A 23,262-nucleotide genomic window follows, 5' to 3' on the forward strand; every position below is an offset into this window, starting at 1 on the left:
TAGAGATAGATGTATACAGTATTATCGGAACCAGAAATTCCACCGTTAATCAACAAAATATAAAAATCAACAATAACTATATGCCTGAAAGCATAGGTTACAGTGTCAAAAGATAATTACTTGAAGACTTAATAATAGAAAAAAAGAGATTACGTGTCTCAAGATAAATGCAGGAAGAAACCGTAATGGAGTTCGGACACAGAATAAACGTACATTACAAAAATACATTGGGAAAGGCCGCGCAGATGTTCTTATTTGAAGGTACGGAAGACGAAACTCAGAGAGAAAAATTGCCTATTTACATTTTTATTAAGAGCCTCAAACATAAAATCAGACGTTACGTTTGCCCTTTTACCTTTTACGACAAATTACAAGATGCAGACTTACATGCCGTACAATTAGAAAAAAATCTAATAGACATCAATCGTATCAAAAGTAATTTAATTCGACCAATATCGGAGTCTTTTAGAAAATAACAACACTGAACATTACACAGAAAAAACAACTGTTTTGCATTATTTTCTTTTTTAGGATACTGACAAGTAACTACAAGACATTGCAGTAGCCACCAGGTGCTAAACACCGAAAGACCTCACCCGTTACCAATCTCATTCCGTAAAATCCCACAAAAATGTACAAAAGTAACTCTAATGAACAATCCCCCCCCCCCAACAAAATACCTCATACTGAAAACACGTTGCATAACAAATCAAATTTAATGGAAGCAGAGGTTACTTATTATGTAAATAGTAACTTTTCACCTACTTGCACAAACTGTCATTAAGCCCTATCCATACAACAACAATTATCATATAACCTTGTCTACATCAAAATCATCGGCCCTCACAAACTACCATACGCCATACGATGCATTAAATGCACAGACTGCATACATCATGACGTTCAACACTATTCCAACCTCGAATTGCCTACAGATTCAATTCCTAAGCCACCCGGCATTAGCAGCCTTTTGCCTTTCCGAACAAAAAACATTCGCTCCTTAAAACAATTTCATGAACACCACTCTTACTGCTTACACATAGCCATGAAGTATATAATAGAGATAAGAGATATCTTTGAGAAATGCACTAACAAAAACGCCCCTACACAGACACATTACATCACGAGTCATCATCGCGACGTTCAAGATAAAAATACAATGCTCAACGAGCTACTCAAACCCAGTACTAATTACCCTTCTGACACGCTCCCACAAGTGGTACCACTCCTGCTCCGTAGAAATTGTAACACTTCCCCAATCACACTAATAAATAGAAAAGTACTTTTAATGCAACAACATGGGTAGTTAAGAAAAAGAGCTTGGCAGACGGAAAAGCCAGGTGGCGTTTAGTAATCGACTACAGAAAATTAAATGAAAAAACTGTTCCTGACCCATACTTAATTCCAAACATAACTAAAATGTTTGATCAATTGGGAAATGCAAAATATTACCACGTTGTTGATCTAAAATCAGGATTTCATCAAGTAAAAATGCATTCAAAGGACATTTTTGAAACTGCATTTAGTATACACCCCTTAGGACGATTTAATTTCCTTGTTTTACCATTTAGCCTAATAAACTTACTGTAGATGAAACATGGATACATCACTACACTCCTGAGACCAAAGAACAGTCTAAACAATGGGTTACCAAGGGAGAATTTGCTTCGAAAAAGGTGAAAACAATTCCTTCAGCCGAGAAGTTTATGGCGATTGTCTTTTGGGATTCGCAAGGAATAATCTTCATCGACTATCTGGAAAAGGGTAAAACCATTACAGGCGAATATTATTCATCGTTATTGGATCGTTTGAAAACTGAGTTGCTAGAGAAACGTCCATGATTGGCCCACAAAAAAGTCCTCTTCCATCACGACAATGCGCCAGCTCTCGCCTCAGCAGTTGTGGACGCAAAACTGATGGAGACAGGGTTCCAACTCATTCCACATCCCCTCTATTCTCCAGACCTGGCTCCGTCGGACTACTATTTGTTCCCTAATATGAAAAAATGACTGGCGGGGAAAAGATTTTATTCAAACGAGGAGGTGATTGCTGAAACGAATGCCTATTTTACAGACTTGGACAAATCCTATTATTTGGAAGGGATTAACAAACTAGAGCAGCGTTGGATGAAGTGTATAAGCCTAAAAGGAGACTATGTTGAAAAATAAAAAAGCTTTATTAAAACAAATCAAGCAGTTTTTATTTTTGCACAGACTTTTCGATTATGACGTATGACTCGTATGACCGATTTATAATTTATAATCGGAGATAAAGTCTGGTTCATGAAAGAACCAAGCCCGGGAAAATTAGAAAAAAATTAATATTTAGGATCTTTTGAAATATTAAAAATAACAGAAAAGGGCAGCGTTGTAATTAACGACAACGGAAAACCAAAAACAGTTCGTGCGAATAAATTAAGTTTAGTTAAACAAATAGACTAATATTTTTTACTTTTTTTTTATTATTGCAGAAAACACAATGGAACGACATTCATATACTAATACTAATGTCTATAATAATTTTCATTCATATACTAATAATAATGTCTATAATAAATTTATACTAATACTAATGACTCTCCTTCAAACAAACAAAGGACTAATTAGGTACAACTGCGGCTCAAAAAATCAAATTTAGGTCAATAAAAATTATTCAATGTAAAATAGTAAAACGTACAGTTTTCCATTGCGGCACGTATCACACGATGATTGTAATAACATACACAAAACGGGTATTTTCAAATACGATAATGTACATATTATAGCGGGATTAAAAATTAATTCTACAAAAACTTCAGGATTAGATTTAGCAGGAAATATTGAGGGAAAGTCTTGTTCGGGAGCGAACTATGCCGACATATTTGGAATATGGAGTAATGTCTTCGTACAAGATCTTATAGAAGTAACGCTATGGGAGAATTACGCAGCGGTCAGGTTAGAAAGTGACAAAATAAAGTTAAATTCGGGAACAGTATGTAAATTTTCAGACCAACATTGTATTGATATGGAAAAAGGTTACACTTTCTGGCCATTATTACCACACGAATACTGTTTTATGAACCAATACGAAGTTTTATATAGAGGTCCGGTCACTAAAATAGCCTCACCTAATTAAGACACAATATTTAGCATAAGCACAAAAGAAGTATCTTTTGCATTGTCAACTATAGCAAATATAAGTTTTTGTAATAGACTTTTGACAAAAACCAAACACCTAAAACTACTTATATACGAAAGATCGGAGCTCAATTGTCTATTTGACAACGATATTCAGACGAAGCAAGGGATACTCAATTATGATTTATTCACAATTTTTAATAGTAAATTCGTGTACGTAGAGAAACATCAGATCAGAAACCAAAAACCTTTACTTAGATATTTTGAAGCAAAAATGTGAATTGGAAAGGAAAATCCTATACAATTCCGTATTCATTGCATCCATCTCACCTGATGAATTTGCATACAACCTCATGGAGAAGCCTGGATACATAGTTCGACTGGCACCGTACATATCATACAATGTACACCTACTGAAGTCGAACTACTCCACACAGATAAGTGCTGTGCCCAACTTCCAATAAAATCAAAAAAACAAAACATATTACCTCACACTAAAAACATATTTTATTGAGGATAGGAACGGAGATAAATTGTAACACAATCATTTCCCAATACTACAAAATTGGAAATCAATGGATAAATCTCACACCAGCACCGAGAAAAGCAACCAATACAGTTCTGACATTAAAGCCAAACACTACAACAACATGGCAACCGACAGAATTAGAATCATTAGCAACTAGTGACATTTATTCCCAAGAAGATCTGCAACAATTATAAAATCATATACTTTTTCCGATGGAAAAAGCAGCACTCCTCAACGTAATTGCAAGAGGTATACGAGGTGGAGAAAGCATGCAAGGAGAACTGATATCAAATTTGATATTTACAGAAAAAACTCTGACCGACCTAGCAGAGAGCACTTGGAATAAAATCGTCAACAAATTTACTAAATTCGGCTCTATAATGAGTATTATCATATTTCAATGCTTAAAAAGCCTATTTAATGTAATAATTAGAGACTATACATTGCACTCAATATATGGATTCTCGACATATTTGTTAGCAGCAGTATTTGGCTCAATCACACACCTGTTCGTAGCACTGAACAAGCCATTCGCCAAGAAAGTATGCCAAAACGTAACATAAAACAACGAATACCAATTAAATCAAATAATAGTTGATCACCCAGAAGTCAACATACCAAAACCATCCCAATACTTCCAAACCACATCCAAACCCATATCTTCAACATCAACCCTAAACAAAATTTTCAAAATTAAAGAACAAGATAATCAAATCTTCACATTCGATTTACATTAACCATAACTACAAAAATTATATTAATAAAGATCTAAAATGAATCTCTACTACACTATAATGTTATTATTAGTCTTAAGACAAAAATTTGTACAAAATTAAGCATAATTGCCGAATATCTCAAAATTAATAAAAATATTTTTTTTTCCTCTTCGTTGATATCGTACCAATATGCAACTATCTAGTCATGGAGGTGTTACGTTCTAATACGTAAATTCTGCTTGTTTTGAGATCATCGCCAATGAAGCAAGCTCAAAGTAGCAAAATAAGCACAAAAATGTATTACACCTTTACGGAACACAAAATTGCAAAACTTACAGAACTCAGCAGAATTCCAACCCAGAATTTGTAACACTGACTTGTTGATTACTCGACATATCAAATGTAGGCTAATTAGTCAATATCCAATATATAAAATAGCGTGGTAATTTCTTTCGGCAGTTGATTCGCGACGCGCAACAATTCTATTGTATCAGTTCAATTATCACTCACGGAGTGAATTTTATGTATCAAATATAAGTGAAATCTATTTATTAAATATGGTGAAATTTTTACTAGTGTTCTTAAATATTGTGTTTGGAATTCACTGCTACTACATCCATTAGAATTAATAGAAAGACATCCATCAACGAGGATAAGAATCGGAAATTAGATTCCTCTAATAGAGATCGATCCAGATTATCCAGCAACAAAGTAAGAATTGGAAATAATAATTCTTGATATTCAACAACCCAAATAAGTCCTGTTATTATTTGTATATCTCGACCATACCATCTTAAATTGAGATTCATTGATTTAAATCAATACATGTCACGACTACGAAGACGCGACATAACACTACTTACATTGTCTATTGTAGTTGTTTCTATTTCTACTATCAATGTTGTTGCTTTTGAATAAGTTGGTTTTGAGTGCAGTTGAGGCACTGAGCTCTGTCTTTCAATATAAGCTTGCAATATAAGCACATCCCCTCCATAATCATCTCAAGCTTGAGAGAGATGCTGAGCCAACATATAGCTTAGCCAGCGCACCTTGAGCTAGAGACGCCATCCCCTCTCCGAGGGCTCACACCTAGCCAGCATATAGCTTACCAAGCCAAACTTCTGCAGCGTCCTACCTTAACAACCTCTATAGAAGGAGTCTACCTTGACAATCGATTGTAACGGTGCTATCTATGAGCTATTTTCTTATTTCACTGAATCACTACAACTAGCTAAACGCATCAATCTGCTTACATCAATTAGCATATTAAACGGCGCCACCTCACATATTATGTAATTGTCTTAGTACCAGAGTCAAATTTCATAACCATATAAGAAGTGTAACTTCACATATTTATAGATATACATATAAAAGTTTTTGTTATTTTATTAAAATATGTTAATTAAGAGTAATTTTGATGAAACAAAGCATTTTTTATATACATTTGTGATGTTCGTATCACTTATAGTATAATGAATAATTTGTACTCTCGTGGTCTAGTCGCGTTAATGAATAAGAATTCGTTTCTTTTCAAATTTACTCTAATTGTTAATATAAAATCACTTGATAAATTTAATATATGTAAATATGAGTAAAGTTCCAAGGAAAGTCAGACTATGCTCTAGTTTCTTATGGTGCGAATTGTCCCATAAGCAGAGCTAAAGTCTTCCTTGTAGAGGGTATAATTCAGCTCAAGTTTCTTATAGCGCGAGATGTTCTATAAGTTCAGCACGAATTATAGGAAAGGGAAGGTCTTACTCAGTTAATTACAATGAGAGAAAGAACTTAGGTATAAGCCAAGTTTATTCAATCTCATGCGCTCATTTTGCAAGGCTAGCAGTGAATATCAGCCTGTTCAATAATGGACATACTTATACACAGATTTTCCCGCCTATTTTTGCAGGAGAGTTCACTTCGAGAAGATTTCGAATCTTCGAGAAATATTTACGAATTTTGAGAAATGAATTTTCTTAATTTACAACTAAATAAATATCAATATTAAAGTTTCAACACACGTAAACTTTACAAAATTAGTTATTGGTCGATTTAGTGTAATTTACAATTATCACAAATAGTATCGTCAAAAGTTATTAACCAATAAAGTTAATTAATGCAATATTACAATATTTACAATACAACAATATTAAATTTTTACATAACTTTATCGTTTATTCATTTTAGAAGTAATTTCTAACAAGAAATACTCAAATTAGTTAATAACATTTGAATAATAACAAGTTTTCATATTTGTAACGGTTTTTTCTATAATCTTATAACGTAATTACTAGATTAATTATTTAAAATTTATAAATTATAAATCTATCATTATTATGTATAAAATTAACGCTTTGGTTTTATATACAACTTACTGTTTAAATAAATTATTAAATATTTATTTATTAATAACAGTTATTATTTAACTGTTATCAATGAAACCGATTCTGACTGATGTTCTTTTCTTATTCATTTTGCATATGGACTATTTACATTTTTCTAATAATTCAAATTTTTTATTTCACTGCGAAATGAATGAAATATTTTCAGTACTTCGTAAGAATATTGATAAAATTAAGAATAATCATCTAAATAGATCTATTGTTAATGAAACTATTATTGAAACAATTAAGCAACCTGCTTTAACGTGTCCAGTTTTTGACAATAGTTATAAATATCGATCAGTAAAATATTTAAATGATCTCAAACTTTCTTTGCAAGCAAGTAATTATAATACTGCTCAATTGTTATGTTTGTTATATCAATCTATGACGTGAGTAAATTCTTCATGGTACGATTTAGTACAGCGTGAAATTAAAAATTTTAAAGATTTTGAAATATTATTTAAAGAGAAATTTTGGAACGCTGAAATACGTAGAAATATTACTCGTGAAATAGAATTTGGAAAATATTTTGGTGGAAAATTGTCATGTTATAATTACGCTATACGTAAAATTAATTTAGCTTTTTATATAAATAAAAATCTAGATGAAGAATAATTAATAGATAAATTATCTCGACATTTCGATAGAAATGTACGTTTATTAGTTCAAACTAGACATATAAAAAAGATATCAGAATTTATTAAGATCTTATCTTCTTTGGATAATGATAATTATATTAGTTTACGTCATACTCAAAAAGATAGTGGCGGAGAAAAACAAATTAATAGTATAACAATTGAAAGTAATAAGTCGAATAATAAGAATAACAAAGTAAATAAAAATAGAAATAGTGCAAAACTGATTTTACAAGATGTACCAAGTACTTCTTCGGGAAATGAGTAAATGTTGCTTCTCGGAAATCGGATAAACGCAAAAGCTTGCAACGAGTTGCAACAATAAAATCAAACAACAATTTAGTATCGAAAGAATTATTAACTATTTTTGAAGATCCGAGACGTGAAATTAATGGTGAATTATCAAATTATGATAGTAGCAATGGGGGCAGAATTTGTCCTGAAATATTTCTTTTATTAGAAAATGTTCCAGTAAAAGCTCTACTTGATTCGGCTAGTGAAGTTTCTGCTATTTTAGAGGAATTTTACAATCAAAACTTAAGTGATTTTTTTAAAGATAAACCTACTCTTCCGATTAGTGGACACGTTATTAAGATAGCTACAGGTCAAAAATCGGTGAGATTAAAGAAATAAATTTATTTAAATGTACAATGGGGTAGTTAATATATTGATATTATTTTCATAATCATTCGTAAATTAATAAAAGATTGTATTATCGGTTATGATACTATGAACAATATAAAGCTCAAACTTGATACATATAATTTACAAATTTGTTTTGAAATTAATAATACTTTAAAAAATTTGAAATTTAACGATACATTTATAGATGAAAGTACATACCCATGTAAAAAAAAATGTTCAATACATGCGTGGCTCATGCACGCCAATGCAAACGTGGTCTATGCTTGGAAATGGACATGCATCATCAATGCATATTCTGTATAAAAGCGATTGAGCATGATTGATTAATCATAATTTATGCATGTTTGGTGATGGACAGTAAATACTTATTGAAAATTTTTTAAACATTAAATTATATTTGCCGTGATTACACTTGAATAATGTGAATATTTTATTTAATACCATATTACATTGTGAAATAAAACAAGCTTTTTTTTAGTAAAGTGGTACATTTCAAGCAGTTGAAGTTGGAAATACTAGATTATCTAATCGCATTTCCGTTAACTTCTGGCCCATGCTTCTGCGAATACTTGCACGATCCTTCGGAGCCCAGTTCAACTTAGTTGCATGTTTCTTTACGAAAACACGAAAAAATATATAAATATGTTTACATGCTTGACATTATGTATTAATTTTTAAAATGAGTAATAGTTAAATAAATTTACGTAAAATGGTATCTACGCCATTTTTGTCAAGCCCCGGACTTGATTCTTTATTACTTCTAGGCCCTTTCGGTTTTGTCCCAGTGAGAGTGCACCTGAGCAATGCATCTTTCGTGAAAACAGCTTTTAATAGAGCTCTCGCCAAGTTATTTTGGTTGAGGCATCTGTCGGTGGCCGTCTGCAAGTCTATTATATTGGCAAATATGTTTGTTCCTTTCACCAATTCAATGACCTATGAAAAGTTATAATTTTTTTAGTACCGATTCAAAGTTATATATCAATTTAATAATTTATCTTACGTTTTCCGATGCCTCTTGATACTTCAGAGTCCACATTCTGTCATCTTCGTGCCCATCGCCACTCGACTGGTTGCGCGCTTCATCAAGGTCTTGTTCGTTTATCTTGCTGATCTAGAATAAAAATTAATCGTAGTTTTATGTTTTGTGTTCATTTAGTATTTATTTGTAAAACAAATATAAGAACAAATGAAATTTTGACTTACGGTTTTGACTCTTAATAAACCTCGATGTTCTTTAACTTGTTTTTGGGTCGTGTTCAGTAGTTTTTTCATGTTATGCGATGGTGGACAATTTTCATCATCTTCATCTGACGAGAGAATCAAGCTACGTTTTCTTGTCGATTTTTTCGACAAAGAAGGCAATGTTGATGTCTGAAAATTAATTTTTTAGTAATTTTTTACTACGCACTCGATTTTTATTAATTTATAATTAATAATATACACTTATTCTTTCTTTGAAAAAGCTTTTAACTTTTGTGTAATTGCTCTTCCGGATATTCACTGGTTCCTTGAGTTGAGCAGGTGCGTCTTCAGGTACGTCTTCATCGTCGGTTGAAAGAATCAGGCTACTTTTCTTGATGGTCGATTTCTGTACGTGAGTAACGTCGATGACAGTTATAACTACTACGTACACATATCTTAGTCAAGTGGCTTTGGTTTTTCTCGGGGTTGCTCGCGTTAGTTTTTATCACATTCATAAGATGATCTCGTTTGCCTTCTTCGTCAGACGAGAAAATAAAGCTTCGCTCTGAATCTTTTGACGACGAGGATTTCTCTGGCAAGAGTGGTGAAATAGGATTATTATCGCTTGACTCCATCTCACATTTGATTTGTTGTACCTTGAGAAAGAAAAAAAAAGTACAAATATAGTAAAACAAATTATAACTATTGTTTCATTCAAAATAATTGTGAGATATATTTACAGCCATAGAGCTTCCAGCATTACTGTTTCCATCGATCTGTTCTGCGATTTCTTTGTTCACCTGCAAGACGAATGATATTTCATCAGGGCGAACATTTGATAAAGGAGAGAAAAAGCATTATTAAATCACCTGTATAGTTTCAGTCTCGTCGAAGATATCTAAAATATTCGAGTGATTGGAGCTGAGGTCGGTTACTTCAATTTCAAGGTTCTTCTCATAATCTGTCGAATCCGTTCTATTATCAGCTTCAATACAGTCACACGCAGCGTTATCAATGGTATCGGCTTTATTGTCATCGAGCATTTCGTCAAAATCAAGAGGCATTCCCCATGAGCGTCGTTTTGCTGCTGTCTAAAAAATTATTCAATGTTTGAAAAATATATTTATTTAGTATTTTACGTGAGATTGATCGGAGGTTAACGAGTTATAAATTACTTCCGTTGGACTTATCGTTTTCTCAAGAGGCAAATCATAATCAGGAGGTAAACTCGACTGGAGAAAATCAATTTTCTGTAAGAAAATATAGAACTTGTTAAGAATAATAACAAAATACAATAGTTAATGATAAATTATTGTTGTAGGGTAGACACAGTCAAGATTTTTTCCTTCGTGACATCTAATTCTTGCGTAACTTCTTTCTTCAAGTTGATGATCGTATCGAAAATCCATCCAAGTGTATTATCCTTCTGAGAGCACTCTTGCGATAAACCCACACTATCGTTTCTAACTTGTTCCAAAATTTCTTTATCCATCAGCGTAGCATTCTGTTTTCTCATCTTTCCCTTCACAGAATAAAAATAAAAAAGGGCGAAAAATGTTCAATAGTACGAAAATCGGGAAACGTTATCTGTATGCGCGCGCGAGACTGTATGATAGCTCATTAAACCGCACAGGCGCGAGTGCACGCATCCTTTCACTACGAGTGGAGCAGCGGTTCTGATATAATAAAGCGAATGTGATTCACTTGTACATACGCTTCGCCTCGTTCACTACTTTCTGCCAACGTTTTCGACTTGCCAAAATGTTTAATTGGTTTCTTCTGCAGCTTCCAGTCCTTCTCCTTTTCATCTTTCAAGTTTAACAACACTGTCTCACGTTCTAAATAAAAAAATGAAAAAAGTATACACATAATTTTTCAACTTGCAAGCGCACTTACCATCTTTTGCAATGATGGTTCCAGAAAATTGTTTCTGTTTCTTAGCGTTCTCCGGCCACATGAACTTGACAACGTCTCCGACGGCAAGCGGCGCATCTACGTTTTCCACAACGATCGATTTCTTATAGATGATGCTCAAAGACCTATCCTCGCCTTCCACTAGGAACTGCATTTTCTTAATATTGCGTTTTCACTAATAACTTTATATATATTCACTAATAGCTCTAATGAAAAATCCTCTACTTTCTCGTGTGTGGTTCGACGTATTGATTAAACAAGACGTTCATTTGTTGTAAAGCGAGCACGGTAATGAATTTGGCGGTGCAACGGAAACTTCATTGCAAACGACATTCGATTGAAAAAATTCAATTTTAAAAGGTTCACGTTTGTTTGCTTGTCAAATTACAAGAAAGATGCGACCTGATTGTTATAAAAATTATTTTGGAGATAGCGTAAGTATTTTTTTTCTTCTCATCATAAATCGTTGTACGTAAAACTTATCGTGATATACATTTAATTTTCATTTCACTGTAGACTGGACATATTCCTCGTACAACGCGGAATAGATGGAACCAGTGACACTTACTTCGAAACGAAAATGATATTCGAAATGATCAAGCTGAAAATAGCGAAGAAGTTGAATTGATGGATTGCGCAGATAATAACGTGAGTTTTTTTATTCATTCTGCCTGCGTTATTGTTTGAAAATTCATACTTTGCCGCGCACAGTAAATTTTATTGCTCAGAGCTTACCGCTAAAAAAAATGGAATCGTAGCGATGTACAAGCTTTTTGAAATTATTTTTAGTAAAATTCATTTTGGTGTGCTATTATCATGAATTTCTATCGATTACTACTTGCGAGTAGTATAGCAATGTATGTTCCAGCACACCTGCGGGGGGTCTGTAACCCTTTGACCCCACCGGGCTTAACTCTTTGCCCCCCCCTGGCTTAACCCTTTTATGTTAATAATAATTATTATTGTTAACAATTATTATTAACAATATTCGTGGGGGGTCCCTTGGTTTAACCCTTTGATTCCCTGGCCTCTATCCCTTCCATGTTAATTATTATTATTAATGTTAATAATTGTTTATATTTTTTGAGGAAGATTTCTAGGGCTCCTAGTCCCTAGGGCTCCTAGTCCCTAGGGACCCTATACCTAGTGCTTTCAGTCTAATTAAATTTAAATGTTTTTTTTTTTTTTTAAGTTATAAATATATATTATTAACAATTTACTTGCTACATTGAGAATGAAACGAATATAGAAAATAGCGACGATTTTTTTTTGAAAAAAATGAAAAGACAGACCGGAGAATCGAACCGGAGTCCTCTGGGTTGGCAGGCTAGCGTTCTACCACTAGAGCCAATGCCACATGTACCTTAGAGGATGCATATTGTGTATATTAGCTACACACGCATACATTTGGTATAGGGCCCGAGCGTGCGGAGGAGGAGGGGAGCGCATGCTGTCTATAGTTCTGGCATGATGGGGATGCGCTACTATAGTAGTATTAAGGAGGTTCTTCAGCTCAGGGCCGAAAAATTTGGGTGCTTCAGATGGGCCTATCATATTTTCACAAATCTTGTACTATAACAGTAGAAAAGGGTCAAACTATATTAGTTATGATGTAATATTCACGATATAATCATAAAAATCTATGCCGAACACTCAAATAAAAAATAACAAAAAAATTTTAATTTTTGTAAAATTGTAAATGTGGCAACACCGCACTTGCAAATCAAGTGCGGGGCACCACTGCGAGCCCACTACCTACTGCTATTGCGGTAGAAGCTTTGCCGAGTACAAAATAAACAAACCGTTTATATGCCGAATTAATCAAAATGTTTTATAATGTAAGACAGCAAAGAGGGAGATTGAAGGGAAAATTTGTTAAACAAAAAGTGAAAGACCGAGTGGAAAACAGTATCAAAGCCAACGTTGACGCTAAAAAGCGGAAAGAAAACAGTGGTAGCAGTGGAGAGCAGTTACAGGTTAGCTTTCACGCCGAAAGCTCGAAGATATGATTCAGTATTTTTATGGTAACTGATTATTCTTAAAAACTATTTTGCAGACTTACGAGATAGACGCTGGCGACGCAAGCAATGAAAGAAACGACAGAAATTGTGAATTTGAAAGATTGAAAGGTATCAAGGTAGTATTTAATGTTTATAAGAAATTCACATGTACAAATATATTTTACATGTTATAAGTTTCAACAATTTGATGAATAAGCGTACATACATGATTATAGGATATTAAAGATGCTGCTGGCAATTGTAAATATGGTGTACAAGGAAGAAGAGTGGTTGACATAGATTTATTGGCTGAAGAGTTGTGGTGTGAAAAATGTAATGTACCTCTGTCACTGAGATTTTTATTGAATGAAAGAAGAGCAGGACTTGCTAGCATATTCAAAATAAAATGCAGTTTTTGTGATTTCGTTTATCAAGTTAATACAAGTAGAATTAATGACTCAAAACAGTATCATGTTAATATGTTGTTAGCTGTTGGTACGGTATTGTGAATCTGAAATATAATAATTGTATTATGTATTGATTAATTTGCATATTGCCTTTTAAGGTATGTATGATGCAGGGATGGGTGAAACCCATGTAAATACTTTGCTAACTGAATTAGATATGCCACCAGTATCGCCAAGTACATTAAAGTCTTATGAAAGAATTGTAGGCAGTGCAATTGAATCAGTCGCTGACCAAAGCTGCGAAGAAGCATTAGTTGAGGAAATTGCCCTCACCAGTGATGAAAATTCCAAAGAGTATTGATTTTATTTTGATTTCTATTATTATGAAACAGGAGGTTCTCTGTACACTTTACATATTACATATTATATAAATATGTTATATAATATTTATACATTCATAAGTACTTAAAATTTGGTTTCTGGTAAAAAAATTCTAAAATCTTCATGCCTGGGTCTAGGTTTCTCAAATTTTTTAAAATAATTTTTAAAAACATGAACCTCCTGTTTTAAGTCTATGTGAATTAATTTATTTTCGACGATTTTTAAACAAAAATAAATTGTTTAGTATACTTTTATTTATAAGAAAATACCTAGAAATAATTTGATTAGTTTAAGTAAGTTTATTTTGGAGAGAAAATTACTGTTAAAAAAAAATTCAATACAATCGCTTTACAATAATACAAGTTGTCGTGCTTATTTATTGTGCACATGGAAGTGACTGTGAGCTACTATCTACTGTTTTTGTAACTTTCTGTTTTAGTTCATTTCATCAACCCATCATTTATTTTTGAATCTTCACTTTTTTATATCATTTCATCAGTCGTATTTTGTTCATACAATTCCATATATTTTATTCTATTCTCATACCATTTTATGTTTATTTAACACAAATCTTTTTTTCCTAATGGAAATGTTTGTGAATTCATATGCGTGTACCGTATGTCTGTGTGTGTATGTTTTCAGAATTCAAAATGCCAAAGAACCTTCCTCTAATGAACCCAATTTACCTTCTCCAACATCAAGTTTGCAAAATAAGCAAGAGCCTGGAACTTCCCCTAAAGAGAATACTACGTCGACTTCGAGTACAAAAACAAGCAAACCGAATTCAAAATGTAGGAAGCATAGATTAATCGGTGGCTTAGACACTGGTTGGCAAAGGCGCGGAACTGGACGTTCATATAACAGCTCGTCTGGTTTGTTGAATATTACGTGATGATGTTTAACAATGATATGATACTTCCCTTTTTACAATCGTATAATTTTCGTTGCATCACTGTAATTTAAAAAAAAATTATCGAGTAACTGGTGTGCGAGTTCGTTCTTGTATAAAGTATTTTTCGCGATAATTAAAATTGCAGATGTTTTTAAGCATTTATCATTATTTGATTTATTAATTCTACATTGATATATAGGGTGTATTTATCGACGGTCACTATTTCAAATTCATGAGAAAATTAATATTATTCCAAACCATGATGATCTTTTCTTCAGGTATAAATTTTCATTTTTTAATTTTGAGCATCCTATTTTCATAGGTCACACTTCAATGAGAGCGAGACAGTCAGGTAAAATGATAGGCTGAGCTGGACGAACCAAAAAATGTGCCAAATGTGCGCGTGGGCGAAACCCGACAGATCACTATTGTCGTTTGAATTACAATAAAAGTTCTAAATCGATGGAAGCCGACATGGCTAAAGAACTGATAATCGACAATTCTCTTTTAAACAAATACAATGCGATGATTTCAGTACTCATTATGGATGACGATTCATCGACAATTTGTGCTTTACGTAGAGAAGCAGAAGAATTCATAGAAAAGTGGTCCGATATGAATCACGCGAAGAAAAATTTAACTAAAAAGTTGATTCCATTGAAGATGTCGCAAAAAGTACAAGACTACTTTTCCAACTGTTTCTCTATAGCAATCCAGCAAAACCGAGGTAATGCCGATGGTGTACGAGCAGCTTTATTAAGCATTGTTCCCCACGCGTTTGGAGAACACAATCAGTGTGGTAAATGGTGCAAATATTCTGAACTTGGAGAGAAATACGTACATGTAAATTTACCTCACAGAAAACCATTGGCAGATATTAATTTACGTGTTAAGCTATCTGAAATTTTTAGTAAATTTTCTAATGATGCTCACAAGTTAGCTCCTTGCGGATCAACACAAGGCAACGAATCCTTCAACAATGTCGTTGCCAGTAAATATCCTAAAAATAGACATTATGCTGGATCTGAATCTTTTTTTGTTCGAGTAGCGGCTGCAGTATGTCAATGGAATCTTGGTACGGTTTACGTTGTACATGTAAATTTGAAATTGGGTCTACCTCCAGGTCATTTTACCATGCAATATCGACAAGCTAAAGATCAGAAACGGAAGCGAAAAGCAGTTGAAGCATCAACTATCCAGAAAAAACGAAAAAGAGTCGAGCTGAAGAGAATAAGATCTAGTAAGGATGCTGGAGCAGAGCGGAAAGAAGGCATTACGTATGAGTCTGATTGTTCCGCTGAAACTTTACCCAAATTGCTTGACAATGAAATGAAAACAAGTAATACTTTATTATTAATTCTCAGTAAAAATAATGCTTGCATTGGAAAATATACGTATTTATTAATTAGCACGTTTCCATTTATAGATAAAGTAGATTATACTACAGCAGTGTTTGTTTATTTTGATTTGGAAACAACCGGACTAAGTAAAAATGCAGAAATTACACAAGTAAAAAAAACGAAAACATGAAAATTGCAATATTATTAATTATGGGAATACTATTCGGTGGTTTTAAAATTAATTTTTAGATAGCTGCTTGCTGCGCAAATGAAAACTTCAATGCTTACATTCTTCCCTCCAGAGGCATATCAAAACGTATCACTGATGTGACAAATCTTCATATTGTCGGCGGTGAAATGTTTTTCGGTGATACATTATTAAAAACCGTTTCACTTCGAGTCGCAATGGAAGATTTTTTATCTTTTTTAGACACACAAGGTGATCAAGTTATCCTTATGGCTCATAATGGTTACAAGTATGTAATTTTTTCAAGGATTGCTAATTGTAAATGTATACACACGACATTACGTATATAAAATAGCATGTATAAACAACGCAGATTTGACTTCCCACTGATGCTGCGCAATCTATCAAGATTAAATTTGCTCGATGAGTTTAAGACTATTGTTACTGGGTTTAGTGATACTCTGAATATTTTTAGAAATATTCTACCAGAACGCAGAAAAGCAAAAAAATCCTTTTCTCAGACAACACTTGCAGTAGAATATCTAGGTCAAGAGAGTGCAGAAGGAGCTCATAATGCTCTTGCAGACGTTGACATTTTACAGAAACTCATCAGCGCCATAAAAATCGATCATCTAACTATTTATAATCACACTCAAAACATAACAGACTTTATACGCAACGAAGCGTTAAAAAACGTTCATACATCAAACAAAATATCTTTGGAATTTTTAAAAAATTGTGTTTCCACCAATATGTTATCGCGAATAGCAAAAGCGGGTATCAACCGTAGTCTAATAATTGACGTTTACAAAACTAAAGGCCCAAAAGGAATAGAGATGCTGCTTAGTGAGGACGTAAGAGGTAGACCTCGAGTGACAAAACATAAAAAAAGTATTGCGATACTGACAAAGGCAATCAGCACTTCATACAATTAACAATGATGGTTCACGATTAAACGTTCATAAGTCTAACTTTTTTAAATTAGAAATTTAGACGTGATTTGTATTGTAAAACTCGAATTATTATTAGATATATATTTATACAAAAGAAGTTTTCTTTGCTCATGCAAGTCAATTCTAGTGTGAGTAATTTCATTTATTATTCTATATTTAAATCGTACAGAAAATACCATACAAAATCGTTTGTTTTTTTTCAATGCATACTAGTCTGTAACTGTATTTATTTATTTATTCATTTAAGATCAGAGACGTTCACAGAAAAAAAATTATACCAGATATATGTACATAAGTATAAAAACAAAATGTGTTGAACGTTGAAAGTGCAAAATAAAATTTGTAGCTTGTGAAAGGAAGCTACCTTCATTATTTTATTAAAATAAATATAAATTGTAGGTTATTCATAAGCAATCGTAGGTAGAGAATTTCAATGTTTGAGCATGTCATAAAAGCCATTGCTATAATTGTCTTTTCACACCGTCAGAAAATTTCAAATTTATAGCATGCGCGCACGAGCATGCGCAGTAGTAGCTACAGCCATCAGTTGGTGCAACGTTGCCAAACTTACATAGTGGAGTTGATTTAACAAAAAATGAATATTTTTTTGTTTGGTTTTCAATTAATATCTTTTCCAAAAGATCGATAAGGTGATAATATTTAAACACAGATCGATAGTTAAATATCTAAGCTTCATCCTGCCTGAAGCTCATGGCTATGGTAGTTCTAAAAATGATGTTAATATGCCATTGTTTAGGAATGATGACTGATAAAATGAGTGGATAGGTAATAAAAAATGGTATTTTCTCTTAAAATACTTGATAAACAAAGCTGATTTTTTTTTCTAATATACTCTAAACTTTTGTAATCCAGCGTTGATCAATTTTATTCCGAAAATCTACGTCAAATTGAAGTTAAAAATATTTTCATGAGCTTGGTCTACCCATGATCTTGAAAATTTTTAAATTGGTATAACTTTAAAAAATGACCGATAACAAGACCAAATGTTTTTTTCTACACTCTTATAATCATGTCAGCTACCATATTATTTCAAATTCATTGATGTGTTAGGACTTTCGAGTTTGCTGGAGAATCTCCTTAAAAGTATGCTCTCTCTCTAGCTCTGATTTAGCGTGCGAGGAGGAGGGGAGCGTATGCTGTCTATAGTCAATACGTGCTCTCTCCACGAAGGGAACTGTTTTCGTGAGAATGCTAGAGACTACGAATGCAGTCGCTCGACTGACACCTCCTTGAGATGTTCCTCCTAAACATCTCTGCTAGGAGAGAACCTTATTTCCATCCATTCACCCTTTCTTACAATCGTTATGATTATTTTATTATTTAAATAAGCACACATTTATTATTTATTTAATATTTATTATTTTTAATTATACATTGAATAGAGTACACTTTGTCTATAATCTTTACGTTCAGTGTCTGACATAGCTATTTTTAAATATTCAGTTGAATTTTTATATGAATTATAGTCATCTGTAAATCTTTCGACTGTGTCGATCCCTTTTGATTTTGCTTGTTTTTGTCTTTCCATCATCCAATCGTGTATCTTTTGTGTATTTACTGCAGCACATACTATATTCTCGCGATTTTGACTATGATATATGCATGATGGTTTAAATTTAAGACTTAAATCTTCCAATCGCGGACATCTCATTCCAGTTTCGATATCTAAAATATTTCTGTAATTAAAAAAAAAAACTAATTAAATTCGAATTTAGAATTTTGTACTATTGTATATTATTTGAACCTACTTTTCAGGAATAATTTTTTTAAGCCATTGCTTCTTTTGTAATCCTTTTACATAAATATTTCTACAATTATGTCAATGATTACGTATAGTACAATTTAAAAAATTATATGGTAAAATACCATTTCTCCATAATATACCTATAAAATTGATTATATTAAATATTTCAAATAAAATCAATGTTAATTAACGATAATAAAAATAAATACCATGATGATGTAATTCCAACCACTTATTAACACTTTGATATTCAATAGACAGTTTGAGCCAATGATATGGAAGTTTAAAAAGTAGTACTGTAGGTGAAGTATTAGAACATACTGGTAAATAGGTAAACTCCTTACAAATAAAAGTATTATTAAGAATCTGAAAGCCTTGAATATCTAAAATATAGTCCATCTTAGAGTATAAATCCTATCATTCTCTATGATATGTGAGCTGAATCGTATCTCAAAGCAATAATGACTATATTTTTATTCTGAAGATCTATATATAAACCCTTTAATACTAAATTAATAAGTTAGATGGTGCTACAGTCGGTTCACCCCCACTCTTTCGTTTGAGCTAACCCTTCCGTATACTGCCTACAGCGCCCACACTTTGTAGGCAGCGCCCTCAGTTTGCTGACAGCGCCCTCACTTAACCTTTAAAAGCAGCTTTGGCCTAGCAAAAGAGCGCAGTCTCTCGAGACAGCCTGCGAGCTAAGCTTGCCTTACCTTACGCCATTTGCAAGTAGTTCCTCAGTAATTAGTTGAATCCTTATTGATTTGTTAAACAAATCAATATTCATTACCAACTGAGAACAAGTTCATTTTAGAGCTGTTCACTACCTTTTCCATCCTTTCATCATAATAATCCTTTATACAACTATAGACAAGTGACTGTACAAGACAATAAAACTAGATAACTAACAACATGACTTCTATCGCCTATTTTGAAGAAGCAATTAAAAATTTATGGAAAGCTTATAACCATTCGAACGATTTAGATATAGACGATTGTATTAGATGGAGAACTCTAACAGTTAATGCTATAATTTCAATTAATGAATTTATGAAACGATCTGATTTAAGTAGAGCAATTCGACAAAGGTGTCAAACTTGAGCTTGTCATTTGAATTCTATTGAAGTCAATTTAAGTAAAACTATAAAAGTTGGTGGAAGTATACAACCATTAACAGCTATTCAGGATGAAATTCTAGGAGATGGAGTTGTTTGGAGACCAATTCATTCAGCCTTTGAAAATCGAATTAGTACAGTCTGTATAGTTAATCAACATCATTTAGATATAAAAACATTTCTAGTTGCCGCAAATCAATTTACAAATTAAAATACCTCAATTTTTTGCTATCCATAATAACTTAAAAATAAATACAGAAATGGCATCACAATTTATCATAAAGAAAAATCAAGAAGAAGATATTCAAATCAAGTATTTTAATACAGAAAATGTTTGCATTTATAAGACTACTGATCTTGATAGATGGTTTCAAAATAACGTTAAAGATATTATACTTAAACAAATCGAAGAATTTCACGAAAGAGACTTAGGCTGGTCGTTAAAAACTATTGTCAGTCTCACTATTACTATAAATAAGTATTTAAACCATGCTCATATATACCATTACCGTCAAGTATAGATAATAAAGAGCCTGTGTTAATGTAAAATATGAAGACAATGAATGTTTTAAATGGGCTATACTTTCATGCCTTCATCCAGTTGCAAGACATCCAAACAGAGTAATTAAGTACAAGCCCTATGAGAATGAACTGAATTTTGATGGTATAAGCTTCCCTGTAAAAATAAAAAGTATTCCTAAATTTGAAAAGTTGAATAATATAAGTGTAAATTTATACACAGGGTGTTCCAGACCACCCGTACACCCCCTCTAGAATCCAAAATAATGGATTAATCAAAAACTGCTTCAGACAAAAGTTGCTGGGCTTCGAGGGGGACATATCCGTACGACCTTGGCTTTGACCTTGGAGGTCATGTTCAAGGTCATTTCAAGGTCAACTTTGTTTTTTTAAATAGGAACCCCCATTTTTGACCCCGGATTCGGAAAGAGCGAGAAATTTTACGTCCAAAACGGTATTTTAAAATTTTTTTTCATGGCCTTGAGAAGGTCGATTTAAGGTCAAATGCTTGAAAAACTGCCTAAAAGCGTTTTTTTAATTTTTAAGATATCGAAAAATGACCTCTACAAAATTTGTTCAGAACAGAGTGGGCCACCCAATGCACCAAAAACCTTTGACCTTTAACCTCATTTTGAAGGTCATTTCAAGGTCGAAGTGTTTTTTGTAATGGAAATCCCTCTTTTTAACCCCGGATACGCACATAGCGCGAAATCCGACGTTTGGATAAGGTATTGTGTTGAGTTTCGCGCTATGTGCGAATTCGGGGTCAAAAAGAGGGGTTTCCATTACAAAAAACACTTCGACCTTGAAATGACCTTCAAAATGAGGTTAAAGGTCAAAGGTTTTTGGTGCATTGGGTGGCCCACTCTGTTCTGAACAAATTTTGTAGAGGTCATTTTTCGATATCTTAAAAATTAAAAAAACGCTTTTAGGCAGTTTTTCAAGCATTTGACCTTAAATCGACCTTCTCAAGGCCATGAAAAAAAATTTTAAAATACCGTTTTGGACGTAAAATTTCTCGCTCTTTCCGAATCCGGGGTCAAAAATGGGGGTTCCTATTTAAAAAAACAAAGTTGACCTTGAAATGACCTTGAACATGACCTCCAAGGTCAAAGCCAAGGTCGTACGGATATGTCCCCCTCGAAGCCCAGCAACTTTTGTCTGAAGCAGTTTTTGATTAATCCATTATTTTGGATTCTAGAGGGGGTGTACGGGTGGTCTGGAACACCCTGTATACTAAAAAAATATGGATCGAAATATGAAGTCTCACCGTGCTATATAACGAAATTAAAACAAACTATACATGTGAACTTACTCTTAATACAAAACGAATATATTGATGAAAATGATACTAATAGACCTTAAATATCAATAGATGATGAAAAATTCAAATTAGAAACTCACTACGTATGGATTAAAAATAAATTTATCTACTCTTCTTCGTAGTCAAATTACTCAACATACTGAAAAAATTTATCTTTGTGAACGGTGCCTTCATTATTTTACTAACGAGAAAAATTGGAAATCTCATAAAGTTGACTATTCCAAAAGAAATAAGTGTCGGATTAATTTACCTGACGATGCTACTTTAGAATTTAAAAATTTTAAGCATAAAGAAGAAGTTCCATTTATTTTATACGTCAATTTTGAATGTCTGTTAAAACCTATAGAAGATCCGAATAGAAATCTCAATATTAAGAGATATAGTTTCCAAAAACATGAAGCCTATAGTATTGGATTATATGTAAAATGCCGTTATGATGATAGTAAGTCGATATATAAGTCATATAGAAAAAAATTAAATGAAGACGAATCACCAGCATTATGGTTATTATAAAGCAATTGAAGTCCCTAGTGATTGACTTACAACAGATATATAATAATGCAATAAAAATGGATTTATCATTTATTAATAAACAGGCATTCATAACGGTAAGAAGATGTCATATTTGCAACCGATATTTCCAAGATAAACAAAAACGAGTTAGAGATCACTGTCATTTAACAGGAAAATTTAGAGGTGCAGGTAACAATTATTCCAATTTGAATTATAAAAATGCTGCTTTCATACCAGTCGTATTTCATAACTTTACAAGCTATGACTCACATTTTATTAAAACAGAAATTGATACTAACTCAGAACTTGAAGGAAAGATCTTTGGTTTCGCTGAAAACAAGGAGCGATATATATCCTTAACAAAAGAAGTTGTAAACAGTCAAATTAGCTTTCGTTTCATTGATTCCTTTCAATTTATGCCTACATCTCTAGATAAATTAGTATATTATTTACCCTAGCTAGATATTGTACAAAGAGAATTTCAGAAAGATAATTACACTTTAGAACAGATTAATTTACTCAAATGAAAAGTAGTTCTCCCATATAAATACATCCAAAATTTAAATAGACTAACTAAGACAGAGTTACCATCTAGTGAAAAATTTCATAGTCAATTGACAGATAGTGATATTCCTACTGAAGAATATAAGCATGCTCAAAACGTATGGAATATTTTCGGTAGTATTTGGAAGAAAATAGATTTAGGAATGTATTCTGATCTCTATCTGAAAACTGATGTACTTTTACT

At 32.7% G+C, this 23,262-nt stretch overlaps 1 protein-coding gene across 1 annotated transcript in view; it reads left to right on the forward strand.

Moving 5' to 3' along the window:
- LOC131673221 (nitric oxide synthase-like) overlaps window positions 1–23,262 on the forward strand; it is a 1,857,253-nt gene that overhangs the window by 699,882 nt on the left and 1,134,109 nt on the right. The window lies entirely within an intron of this gene.

The sequence above is a fragment of the Phymastichus coffea genome, unplaced genomic scaffold, assembly GCF_024137745.1.
Source record: "Phymastichus coffea isolate CEN01 unplaced genomic scaffold, Cenicafe_Pcof_1.1 PCOF00013, whole genome shotgun sequence".
NCBI classification, from domain to species: domain Eukaryota; kingdom Metazoa; phylum Arthropoda; class Insecta; order Hymenoptera; family Eulophidae; genus Phymastichus; species Phymastichus coffea.